Source organism: Pleurodeles waltl, chromosome 8 (genome assembly GCF_031143425.1).
Source record: "Pleurodeles waltl isolate 20211129_DDA chromosome 8, aPleWal1.hap1.20221129, whole genome shotgun sequence".
NCBI lineage: Eukaryota > Metazoa > Chordata > Amphibia > Caudata > Salamandridae > Pleurodeles > Pleurodeles waltl.
Window position 1 is genome coordinate 178,994,767 of NC_090447.1, and position 12,166 is coordinate 179,006,932.

The following is a 12,166-nucleotide window of genomic DNA, read 5'->3' on the forward strand; positions in this document are numbered from 1 at the left end:
ATCCTCTGTGACAACATATTTGCCACAGGCAACACTAGACACTTTCTGGCCTGTGATGCTTAGAGATATCTTCTTAAATGACCAGTGGTGTCCTGGAAATTCCGCATTAATTTGCAACCTTTTTCCAAAGATAGAACATCAAACCATATAAGATTCAAAGCTACCTGTACTTTATATGTGTCCCATCAGCACAGCTATCCTGGTTATGATACTGCATGCAATGCTGTCAACAATAACTTACTAATTCAACTGATTATTCAAGACAAAAGTTATCATGTCGCTACCCGCCCAAAGCTAATTCCAGAGGCACCTACAGGTGGGTGGGCGTACTGTTTTTGCAAGGCTTCTGACCATGGGAATATTGCGGCATCGCAGGCGTGCCACTGCTCTCCACACATAAACTTACCTGCCGGCGTTCAGCCTACGGAATTACAGCCAGGAGGTGCCTCCAGTGGTTCTATTTCTGGTGCCCTTTCCGGAGCCCTTCTCTTTCCCAGAATCCTTAGTGAGGATTCTTGGGAAGTTATCAGTCCCAATCCAAGACAGCAGATTGTCAATTAACTCTCATTAGGCCTTCTCAGTACTTTATGGCAAAACCTTATTCCTGATGTCATGTCCTGGGTTTTTAAGTATAAAAGGAGGTTCGATTTTTTTTTCCTTGCATCGCAATGCATCATCAGTCCTTGATTGCTTCTGCTCCTGACCTGTTTGTAGTTTATTCTGGTTCCAGTTTGGCAGCCATCTTCACTACAGTTACTTCCTGAATCTTCCTGTACTTCAGTTTCCTGAGTATCTCCATGGTGTTCGGTTTCCTTGAATTATCCTGGAACTCTGCGGCGATCCTGGATTTTTTTTGTCCTTCAAGATCTAGTGTTAATGGCTGCTCCCCAAAATCAGACTTACCCTTTGAATGAAGAGGGCTTCACATTCTCTTGATTTGTTTAGAGCAGGTTTTCCCGGACCTGCTGAAACTTACCCTTAACCTTCTTCCTGCTGAGGTGGGTGAGCCAACAAATAAACAGGAAGAGCCGAGCTTGAGCCAAGACAAGGATCTGGCTTGGTTTTAAGAGCCAGGGCTTAATTTGTGAATAAAAAGGTGCCAGTGCCCAAAGCTCTCCTCTGAAACTCTTGGCTGCTGCAGTTAAATGTGCGAGCATGGACTACTGAGGCGATGTAATCCTGAAGCCACCTCGGGCCTCTTTAATCCATTTACAGCCACTCCCTGCCCCTTCAGCTCACTCCTGCAGCTTTCTCCCTTTGTGACGCCTTTTCGTTTTTTAAGTCCTCCATCTTTCCGTGTGTGTCTTTTCCTCGCAGTAAATGCTTGAGGCAGAAAAATAAGTGCCTGCTCTCAAAAGTGCCCCACATCAGCAACCACTGGCTCAAATTAAGCACTGTTAAGAGCCCTTCCTCGAGCCGAGCCCTGGAGATGTTTGCAATGTAAATCATGCAACAAACATAAGGTAAAATATGATGAAATCTCTTCGAAATAAAAAAAAAACACATTTCTTTAACATGCGGCAGCTTTGACATTAATAAGTCACACTATAGGTTAATTGAAATGTAATGAAGAAAAAGGGGGATTGATGATGAAAATATTTGCCTAAAATCACAGAGTTTGGTTAGGTTAGAAAGCTGGGATTTTCTGTTTTCACTTTGCACAAAACAACCATTAAATGGGTATCTGTGTGTTACTCATTTTTTTCCTCAAATGTTAAGGCTTTGTTTGTGAACTTTGTACACCAGAGTACGGCGAGGGTGGCAGGCAGGAGCCACATAAAAGCTCAGCTCGAGGTTCCAAGAGGACCTCGAGCCTCGCTCGAACTTTAAGTGGCTCGACCTGTATCTCCCTGTGCTGCTCACTAATGCTTATAAACAGAAACCTACCCTATTCTTCTTCCTGTGCTGCTGGCTATCTCATATGAACAGTGACCTTCTGTTTGACTCTGCCTGCCTTGCAGTTCACCTTCAAACCTCCACAAGGTTCGTCTGGCCTGATCTGTGACTCATTGAAACCCAAGGCCACAAGCATAAAATAGAAAACAAAGATGAACTTCTTCATGATTTGAAAAAATCTTAAATGGCAGAACTTATTTTTCTCCGGTATTCTGTTTGTGCTTCAATGGTACATATGGCCGCATAGCTACTTAACAGACCACTTGACTCTTAACTTTACACACAATTTTATCACATTTCACAACATTTGTTTTACTGGTAAAAATATAAAATTACAAAATGGAAATATTGCTTACAAAACATAAATCTTTTTGACATGCACTACAAGAGTCACTTCTCAGATGGGCGCACTGTCACTTTCATACCACAAAGTTATTTCAAATATTAATCCTTCCTAAAAACGAAACTGTTTTCTAACTCTCAAGACTTCAATGCTCTGCCTTTTATAAAGCAGCCATTGACTGGAAAACAGTGAACACCAACAACACGTCTTTGAAACATTTTGATGAACCCAACAAGATTTGTCCAGCATCCAAAGAGCGTCGTGTGATTTCATTTTTATATATGTATCCAAAATCATCTGTCGGATTTCAACAAGTAAGTTTAATAGGTTTACACAGTTTAGGATTGTCTTTTCTCAAAATTTATGAGTTCATAACTTCCACACGTAGGATTACTTTCCCTCCTTTTTAGGGCTGCAGGCTCAAAATTCCATGGACATTTCACATGCCCATAATCCACTGGACAGCCCTACATGCAATTCTGTCTACGCTTGTAATTCAGCTAACAAGGCTTCATTGGTTATTCTCTACCTTGAATGGCATTTAGCTCAGGAAATATCCCAGGTTCTTTGATTCATCTTCTTGTGAAAACCTCGGTGGTTTAGTGTAGAATACGTCTTACTTTCTGCTATTGGAGCATGTTCTTATTTAATAGCTATTTCAAAGCAAAGCTCACAGGAAACCAATACGCTTAGGCTATGTTGTGTCCTCCTGTATAACCCATTGACTGGACAGCAGGTAGGTCTCTTTTGTGGCAGCAAATGCGGCTGTGATCAGCAGAGTAAGTATAAGGAGAGGCAAAGTGGTAGAAGTGGAATCACAACAAGAATGAAGAGGGCCAAAGTGGACCTGGTACTTGCTCTGTGAGAAAAGCAGATGTCACATCTATAAGGAACATTAGTAAACTAATTATTCTCCTTTGCTTCCTTGTGTAGCACACTCAAATAGGAGGCCAGAAGAGTTGACAACAAAGTTGGAATGCAGCGCCTTGTACTCCCTACAAGTATTGTTACCTTCTTTGTGCTCCCCAATGCCAGTACTGTCACTCCTGCTGCCTTGTGGTCTTCAACTTTTCAGGTCACCAGTTATACATTCCTTTCTGTGTGTCCTCTTCCTGGCAACTCATTACATGCCCTGCCAGCTGCTCACTACCTGTTCCAGTAGAGCAGTATTGAAGGTGCCAGTCTGTTTGCTGCTCAACGGTCTAATGTCATTTTACCTCCTCAGTTGTGGCTTTCGTGAACTGTAGTGAGCCACCTTATGGCTTCCCCATGTCCTGCTGTGCCCCATTCAAATCTTTTCCAACTTACATGTCCACAAGGGGTACCATCAATTGGATGTGAGCAGTGAATGTTTATTTTATTAGTTAATTAAAACCATAAAAGTAATCCTTCCACATAAAATTTGACAGAACCATGTTAATACACTGAAACATATAATTAACATAAATTTATAAAACTGGGAAGATCTAAGTACATTCTACAAATTTGAAATACTCCTACTTGACTCTGGTTACTGGTGCAAGACTTCAAAGTGGTCTATCTGTGTGGCGATGTTACCAAATTAACTTTCTTTCTTTGATGGATTATATCTCCATTTACGCCCTCCCTATCACATGCTTGTTTCAGCAGATGTTATTTTACCGGAATAGATTTCCAAGAATTGAACCAATCTAATATTCAATATGGTGTGACTCAGTTTGTAGCAACATTTGATGAAGGCTGCCGGGCGAGCCAGCGACTGCTTAGCCAACATGAATTCTAGTATGACCTGGGCTGCGGAGGCATGCTTTGGTAACCGAAAGACGCGCTTTTACGTCTTTATCAAAAGCTTCTCCAAAAGAGCTGCCTCCATACCCCTCATTATTTCAGCCCCATATGAGAGGGTTGGCAATACTTTTGCTCTCATTATGGCTGTCAAGGGGTTCAAGGCATGGCCACAGATTGAATTAGAGAGCTTGCAAAAGGCATAAGCAAGTGTCTGCGCCTTGTTTTTTATTGCTTCTTTTTGTGGCGCGAAGTTGCACCTGGCATTGACCACGACTCCTAGGTATCTGTAGGAGCTTACTTCCTCCAAAGTCTTTTCATTTAGGCACCATTTACGCTGGCCGGTGGGTCTGCGATTTATGGTAATCATTTTAGATTTGTTGTGGTTGATTTCTAATTCATTTATCCCTGCAAACTCTTCTAATTTGTTTAGCAGTTTCTGCATGCCTATTCTGGTGCTGCTAATTAGTAATAGGACATCTGCACATAACATATTAGATAGTTGCTGGCCACCCAGTGAGGGGGAATCGGATGATTCCATGTTTAACTTTGCAGACAGATCTGCTATATACAGGTTAAAGAGTGTTGGGGCCAATACACACCCTTGTTTAATGCCAACTATTGTTTTAACCACCCTAGATAGATGTGAACCGCCCCCTAGTTTTACCTTCATCCAAGTATCAGAATAAATCATTTCAATGGCTTTTAAAATAGTAGCTGGTAGCCCCCAAAGCTGTAGTTTAGCCCACAGTTTACTACGGGGGACGTAATCAAAGGCAGCTTTAAAGTCAACAAAACACAGATATGTGAGAGAGGTCTTCCGGGAACATGGCGGCCGCGTAAGTTTCACGGTTCCGAGCTCTCCCCGGCCGGTGCTCAGGACTGAGACGCCGCAACCCCGCGCCTGGATGCCGCGAGGCTGATGAGCCTCTTACTGCGTCCCGCCCCCGTGTGTGCCAGGGCAAGGCGGGGAGTCGAATTTCTTTGTGGAGACGCCAAGGCTCAGCGTTCCACACACTGGATTCTGGCCAGAGGCAGCTTGTACTCTCCATCGAGGAAAAAGTTCTCTTTGCCTCAGCTGTTTCTGGCGGCCACGTTTGGAAGCAGCTTTTAATATCTTCAGGAAGAAGTCAGGGGAGGAACCCAAGGATCACAGCAAGTATTTCTCTGCCATTTTAGTGGGAGGCAGTGTTTTTATGAACCAGTGAAATTAAGAGTACGGGCGTCTTCTAGGGGCCCCCCATTGCTGCAGAGTCAGAAAGTTTTTTCAGTATTGGGAAGGGTGAGGAGGCCCTTCAAAAAGGTGTAATTAACAGCTCGCTAGTTCCCAGTAAGGGGGGGTCTGGTAATAAGAGAGCGCAAGTGAAGGGGAATGGGTATGGGAAGCAGGCTGGCGAGAAAGAGTCTGTGCAATTTCAATCTGTTGAGTGTGGTGGGGCGCAGGGCCCTTTGGATACGAAGGCCTTAGAGTCTGGTCTACCTACTCATGATTCTGCCGTACAGAACCTCTTGATTTCCTCATCTGAGGAGATCAGAGGTAAATTTGAGGTATCTGAGTATATCCAAGGAAAAATCAGAGAGTCCTGTGCGGCATTGGAAACTAAACTTAATGCGTTTACTGAGAGGATAATTAAATTGGAGACTGCAGTTTCAGAGCAGGAAGCTCGAGTACTGTCCAATTCCCAGGATATTTCTCAGTTGACACGCGACGGCAACATGGTTCAGGAGAAGCTAGAGTCTTTGGAGGATAACTTACGGAGGAATAACATTAGGTTCCTGAATGTTCCTGAAGGGCTGGAAGGGGATTATATTAAGGCCTTTGTATTAACCCTGTTAAATACATTTTTCCCCGCTATGGACCAGACAAGGTTGAAAGAGGATATACAAATATTTCACCGGGATCCCTTCAGGAGGAAGCCTGATAGGAAGACCCCCAGGAAGATTCTTGTTAAATTTGGTACTTACTCTGTAAAAGAAATAATTTTGTCTGATGCTCTCAAGGCGGGCAGCTTTTCAATGGGCGATTGGTCTTTTCAGATTTGTTCGGATCTTTCTAAAACAACTCTAGATAGGCAGTGGGAATTGGGGAAGCATATGCAGGATCTTAGGTCCTATGGCGCCACAGTCCAGATGAGGTTCCCTTCCTTTTTGAAGATTATGTGAAACAATACCATGTACAATATTAGAGAACCCGTGGAAGTCCAGGCATTAATTGAGAAAATGAAAACTCAATGTTGATTGTATTTTCTTTGAGAAGAGCCAACCGGTTCGAGCTCAGATGGGTGGTAATAGTCACCCTTTGAACAACGAGGGAGGGTTCCCATGGGTGGAGGAGGTATCGGGTGTGTTTGGGATATAGGTCAGGTGGTGTTTTTTTTTCACGTGGAATGGGTGGTGGGTGGTGGGTGGGGGAATGGTTGGGGGGATGGGAAGCTATGCAATGTTTGAAAATGTCCTCAGCAGTGTGGTATGTACTCTTATCAGGGGCTTCAACTTTTTATTGAGTTTATGGTTCTCCTGCGATTATTCTTCTCTAATCGACAATGGTTACCCTGAAGAGGGCCCCGTTAAAGTTTTTATCATGGAATGTTAATGGTTTACGGGTCCCTGGGAGGAGGAGGAGAATTATTGAATTTCTAAAGAGGGTAGAGGAGGAAGCAATTATTTTACAAGAAACTCATTTGTTAGAGACCGAATGGAATGTATATCTTAGACATCTGAACTGGGTGGGCTATTGTGCATATACTAATCAATCATGTGCGATTAAGAGGATGGCAATTTTGATGAAGAAATCAGTAGGAGTGAAGGTTGCTAATGTTAAGAAGGATCCTACGGGCAGGTGGCTGATTGTGGAGGCCGCCTCGCACAGTACCTGGTTTACGGTCGCCGGGTATTATGGTCCTAATGTCGATGACCCTTCACCCTTTCAAGATCTCTTTACCCATTTATTGGTTACTAAACATTTGATTATAATTGGTGGGGATTTTAACGTTTTATTGAATCCTATTTTAGATAAGTCTACACCAAGACCAACGGTTAATTCACCCAAAACTTGGTCAAGGATAAAACAAGGAATGTTGGATCTTGGTTTAATAGATATTTGGCACCAGCAGGGTGGGGTGGGCCCCAGGTACACATTTATTAATAAGAAATATGATTATCATTCAAGGATAGATTTTTTCTTAATTCAACATCAGTTAAGGGATATGGTAATATCAGTTTGCCATGCCCCGGCACATCTTTCAGATCACTCAGCAGTAATAATGCAAGTCTCCCTTAATAGCCAAGTGTCTACTCCCAGGTGGACAGCTAACCGTACTCTTTTTTTTGGATGAGTTAATTGTGGATGGCTTGAGGAAGGAGACTAATTAATTTTTTTAACTGAATTATGGATCCACCACATTGCAGATATTGTGGGACGCATACAAAGCCTTTATTAGAGGTAGGCTTGTGGGGTTGGCCACTTATAGATACAGGGTGGAGAAAGATCAATTAAAACAACTTGAGCTTAAGGTGGCTACTTTGCAGGAGGCTACTTTAAGGGTGGAGGAGAGACAGAAGGGGTATTTCAACGCTCAGTTAGAATCTGCAAGATCTGAGTTGGGCTTATTTTTAGAGGGGAAAATGAGAAGGGCATGGGAACGCAGCAGGTTTGCCCACTACGAATATGGGGAAGACTGTGGGAAACTTTTAGCCCGGAGAACCAAATCAGACCATTCCAAGAATGTTATTTCGCTTGTTAAATCAGAGGTTACGGGAGCTGTATCCACAACCAATTCTGAGATAGAGGAGGCCTTTGTGGGGTTTTTTCAGAGTCTGTACACAGAAGATCAGCATTCTTCTGAAACATCTGTAAAGGCGTATTTGGATGCGCTTCATCTTCCTCAGTTAACAGTATTGAATCAGAACCAACTCGCTAGGGAAATAGATTTTGGGGAGGTGAGAGCAGCAATTCAGAATCTAAAGAAGGGGAAGGCTCCGGGTCCAGATGGTCTGCCTAATGAGTTATATGGTAACCTTTGCAAGGAGTTGGTAACTATTTTGACAGAATTGTTTAACCTTCTTTTACAGGAAGGGGTTGATATGCCCAAGTCTTGGGGTGAGGCAGTTATTAGCCTCCTTTTGAAACCAGGGAAAGATCCGGCCCTCTGTAGTTCATACAGGCCAATATCGCTGTTGAATTCAGATTATAAACTTTATACTCATATTTTGTCTAACAGGCTTCAGAGTGTGATTAGCAATTTGATCCATGAGGACATGAAAGGGTTCGTTAGGGGTAGATATTTGCATGAGTTGACTCATGACTTGTTGGGTGCAGTGGATCTGGCAACCTCTGAAAAAGTTCCTCTCTCGGTCCTCACATTCGATGCAGCCAAAGCTTTTGACTGGGTAAATTGGCATTTTTTACAATGTGTAATGGAGGCCTTTAAGTTTGGGCCGAAATTTATCGAGGCAATTCAGGTCATTTATAAAGATCCATCTGCTTGCATTTTGATCAACGATAAGTTATCTTCTAGATTTAGCATTCAGAGAGGGACGCGGCAAGTTTGTCCGTTATCCCCTCTTCTTTTTAATTTATATATCGAACCTTTAGCAGCCATAATTAGGGCGGATAGAGAGATCCCTACTTTTCAATGTATGGGCTGGGAGAAGAAGATTGCTTTGTATGCTGATGATCTTATGATCATACACTGGGGATTTGACACATGTTCTCTCTAGAATTCTACTACGCTTAAAGGAGTATGGAGAAGTCTCGGGTTATTCTGTTAATCCAGAGAAAACTTAAATTATGTGTTGGAATACTACTTTTGATAGCCCGCCGTTAAGCAACAGATTAGATACCTGGGAGTTCAAGTTATTCCCAACCTTAATGAATTGGCTAGGGTTAATTTTGATAAGCTTTGTAAGGAGACTCGTAACTTACTTAAGACTTGGGCCGGGCTCCCTCTGTCTTTTATAGGTAGAGTAAATATTCTTAAAATGGTTATTCTTCCTAAATTTACATTCCTGTTTAATACGATCCCCTTGGAATTCAAGAAGAGCTGGTTTCAGAAGATGCAAGCTGATTTAACCTCATTTGTATGGTCATCAAAAGGTGTTAGGATTGCTTGGCAAAAACTATGTAGGCACAAGGGGAAGGGGGGGGATCGCAGGTCCAGATTTCTACAAATACTACTTAGCCTTTTACTTGAAAAATATTAGGATTTTGGTATGGGATAGGTCTGAATATACGTTCTTTTGGGGCGCAGCGACTCAAGAGTGTTTAGCGGCTGGTAGTTGTTTCTTATATAAGTTTGGTCACCCGAAATTTTTCAAAAAGATCAGTTTGAAGCTTCTTAAGGATGCTGCCAGAGTATGGTGGTTGGTACGCCAAGCCCTCCATATTCATTATTACAGTCCAAGAGCTCCGGTCTGGGACTCCCCTGGCACCCCTGAGTTTCTTTTAGATAGATTGGCCTTGGTGTTAAAGGGAGTGACGAGGTGGGGACAAATTTTGAAGGAAGCTAAGTTGGTGTCCTGGTCAAGATTTGAGGAATTAACAGATCATAAGCTTTCATGGTTTAAATAGTTACAATTAGCAAGTTGGACGGCATCCCTTCAGGAGAAAAGTTTTTTTTAAAACTTTTTGGGGAAGAGAAATTATCCTTGATCTTGGTACATAAAGAAGTCTCTGTTTGGTATCAGGCACTGCTTGATGCTTCAGATTCAGTGGTTTTGCTTCTCGAGAAGAAATGGGGAGAGGTCTTGCCAGATTTGGATATAGTGCATATTTGGGAATTATCAAGGTCCATGCTGTGGTCGGTAACTAGATCACCCGCTTTGAAAAAAAAACAATTGTTTACGATGCATAGGGTTTATTGGTCCCCCCAGAAGTTATCCACTGTGGGGAAGTCAGAAAAAAGTGTCCACGATGTGGGGAGCTTAATGCAAATGATATACATATGTTTTGGAATTGTCCAAATCTAGGCATCTTTTGGTCTGGGATTAATGGTTTTCTTAAGCGATTTATAAGTACTGAAGTGGAGGTGACCTCCCCTTTAGTATTCTTTGGCGCCTCCCCCGGTTCCACATGGGACCAGAGGTTATCCAGGCCGTACAAGTGTATATTGTTCTTGTTGATGCTATTGGCTAGGAGACAAATATGTCTGAAATGGGTCAGCCCTATACCCCCGAATGTTTTGGACTGGCTGTCTTTTGTAGATTACTTTTCTTGCTTAGAACGTAGTGGTCCAATGGGTAATAACGATGAATGTTGGGCCATTTGGGAAAATGTTCGGCAAAATAGAATTATTCTCAGTATATAGTCCAATGATTACTCCCTCCTCCTTCCCCACCCCCCCTCCTCGCTCCCGGGCTTGGGGTTGGATAAGAGCATTGGGTATGCCCGGGAGAGGTGAAGTGCTGTATCTGCTTGGGTTTAACCTGGTCAAACCGGTTCACCATGCTCGATGCAGGTTGATGACCCTCGAGTGGTATGGTGGGATTTCCTTTATGATGACAAAAAAAAAAACACAGATATGTGGGAGTCCTGGTTGCTTTTGCTCTGTTGGTAATGAGTCCCAGTGCCATGAGGTTTGTTAGTGTTCCTTGATGTTTGGTAAAACCACTTTAATTAAACGGCAGAATGTTGTTGTCTGTAATCTAAGTCTCTAGGTGGTTTAACACACAAGATGAGAAGTACTTAAGGTCGACATCTAAGAGAGCTATGAGTCTGTAATTACGTGGAAAAGCTGCGTTCCCTCCTTTGTAGATGGGGTGAACTATTGAGCCTTTCGAGGATGCCGGGACGATTCCTGTTGTGAGCACGCAGTTGAACATTGCTGCAAGGAACTTGGCCCATCTCTGTGTTTCCTGTTTAAACAGTGCCTGTGGTAAACTGTTATGCCCTAGAATGCAGTCAGTTCATGACTTCCCAATGATGTTTGTTAATTTCGATGCTGAGATCGTCAGGCTTTCTACAACCTCGGGTTCCTGGATTTCCGAAAACCCCTGGGTTTGTGGCACGATATCGGTGTCCAACTCCTTTAGATGCGACTGTAAATGGCACACCCATGCTTCCTCTGATGTGGTTGCGTTATTAGATGCCAGTGGACCCTTGTCCATTGTATTGATGATTTTCCAGAATCTTTTGGGGTCAGATAATTTAGATGCATAGTGTAGTTTAGCCCAAACCGTCTCCTGCTGCCGTTTTTAAAGGACCATATTTCGCCTTTTAAAAGGTTCCTTTGCTCTTGCAAGGCAGCCAATAGTTGTCTATTGTCGGGGAATTTTCGCATTTGCCTTAGTAGATTAGCTACAATTGCTTTCCTTCTCCGTACGGGCTGTGGTAGATGTAAACGCTTTTGGTGGGTCAATTGTGCTCCCTTTCTCGTGCATCCTACGTTGACTTAATTAATCAGGTCGGTGACAAAGTTCTCCCATACCGTTGTCAAATTCACCCTGCTCGTGGACATTGATTCTAGCCTTAGTAGAGCCCCTTCTGCTTGGCTTTCAATAGTATCGGATGACCATTTAAGTTGTTTTAGGTTTTCGGTGCCAATTACCCCTTCCAGGGCTACCGCTTTTTCTGGCTTGTATGGTGATTAGCAGATCCCGATTACCTGTGGCTTGTGATCACTTTCCACTCGGTCCAAAATGCTGAAATTACTCACCAATGTATACAGGGCGGGAGTTAGCAGTGTGTAGTCTAGATGGGAGACTGTTTTCCTGGAAGATCGTGTCCATGCTGGTGGGATGTCAGGCAGTATTCGACCATTTAATGCGAAAAGGCCTACACCTTCACAGGTGCGTATAAAACTTTCACCTAATTTGTCTTTCCTGTTTTTTGTTGAGAGGGTTTGGGCAGGCACTGTTGCCACTGTTTGGATGTGATTTTCACCAGGAATGTGGAATAGGTTGAGGTTGAAATCACCCGATATTAGCCAATATGCTGATTGTACCATACTTTTCATCCTTATCAGTTCGGGTGATTACTTATTTGCTTCAATTGCTTTGGTTTTTGGGTTGATGTATATATTGACTAAGATCAGTGGTTCCTGTATGTTCTTTCCCCATCCATCAAGCCTGACTAGTTGAAAGGGTAGGTCTTCCTTCTTGTGCTCTGAGATCTTTGCTAGGATGCTCGTGCTAATATATGTCACTAGGCCTCGCTTTGGTCAGCCG